We start from the raw sequence: 1,562 nt of genomic DNA, 5'->3' as shown, positions 1-1,562 counted from the left end.
TACTAGACTACTTAGCTATCACTCATACACAACTATCTTGCTAGATTAGTTGGCTATCACTCATACACAACTATCTTGCTAGATTAGTTGGCTATCACTCATACACAACTATCTTGCTAGACTGCTTGGCTATCAATCATACACAACTACCTTGCTAGACTGCTTGGCTATCAGTCATACACAACTATCTTGCTAGACTGCTTGGCTATCAGTCATACACAACTATCTTGCTAGACTGCTTGGCTATCACTCACACAGGGTTATTGCTAAACCATATAGGTATCTCATGCAGCACAGAACATTACTGTTATAACTCTTGGAAAACTATAATGCACTGCTGATATAACTACAAAATTGATATAACTACTAAAAGTAAATAGTAAGGTCATGAATTACTTATTTCTCTATATACTTACCCTTCTTTCCTCTCCACTTCCAATGTAGTAAGTCTCAAATCAAATAATGATCTGGGATGGTGATCTAATATAATCTCATAGTGATCAGGTGTGAAAAGCTACTAGATGGACAGGTTTTTCTCATTCAGGATGAGATCCTGCAAAGGAAGAAAAAGATGTAACATTGCAACATGAAGAAGAGAAATGATGGGAGTTAAAGTCAGCAAGTTGAAAACATAAAGGTATCTGTTGAAATTAATTTTAATTCTAAAAATGTTACTTTAAATGATCCATTTGTTACTTTGTCACTGCAACATTATAAATTAAAATACATATATATGTTTTTTTTTCTCATCAGGTGATTCATATTCAAGGCTATACAAAGTACTAGCAAGTCAACCAACCCTATTGAATTATTATGGTTGGTAAATCCACATTAAAACCAAAAGACTTGTATTTCAAAAGATAGTAGCACCAAAGTCACTATTAGATGTTGTCAAAATGAAGCAACATTCCTCACTATGGCAATACATAACATAACATAATATTTTGGGGCAACATGGGACCTATTGGTCCATCTCGGTTGTTCCATTCTCAAAACTAAATTTAAATGATTTAAAAAATTTCAAACCCAGCCCTTTTCACTCATTTACTTATCAAGCTTTTTCTTAAGCTCACTTAAATTAACTATCTCTACAACATCTGAAGGCAACCCATTCCAAAGGCCAACCACCCTGTTAGAAAAATAAAACCATCTTAGCTGAAGATGACTTCTACCTCGCCAAAAATTTATATTTGTGTCCCCTAGTCCTACTATTCTCATTGTTAAACATAAAAAAGATGATACATCAACACTATCAATTCCCTTTACAATCTTAAACACCTCATTCAGATGCCCCTAACTTTTTTTTTCAAGAGAAAACAATTTGAGAGATTTCAGCCTCTCGTCATATGACAACCCCTCCATCCTAGACACCATTCTCTGAACCCTTTCCAACAATTCAATGTCCTTCCTAAAATAAGGAGCCCAAGACTGAACACAATATTCCAAATGTGGCCTAACCAGTGACATGTGCAATGAAAGTATAGCCTCTTTACACTTGTATTCAATATTTCTATAGATACAATCTAAAATCCTATTTGCCCTACCACTAGCAACAGCACACT

At 34.6% G+C, this 1,562-nt stretch overlaps 1 protein-coding gene across 1 annotated transcript in view; it reads right to left on the bottom strand.

Annotated features, from left to right (window-relative positions):
• The window catches only part of LOC106474867 (protein mothers against dpp-like), a 29,653-nt gene that overhangs the window by 21,721 nt on the left and 6,370 nt on the right, over window positions 1–1,562 (bottom strand). The window contains exon 2 of the mRNA XM_022403148.1: window positions 417–553. The gene's annotated coding sequence lies outside the window, so the exon portion shown is untranslated. The remainder of the gene's footprint in view (window positions 1–416; window positions 554–1,562) is intronic.

Source organism: Limulus polyphemus, unplaced genomic scaffold, assembly GCF_000517525.1.
Source record: "Limulus polyphemus unplaced genomic scaffold, Limulus_polyphemus-2.1.2 Scaffold7789, whole genome shotgun sequence".
In the NCBI taxonomy this organism is placed as follows: Eukaryota; Metazoa; Arthropoda; class Merostomata; order Xiphosura; family Limulidae; genus Limulus; species Limulus polyphemus.
This window is presented reverse-complemented; position numbering and strand designations above follow the sequence as displayed.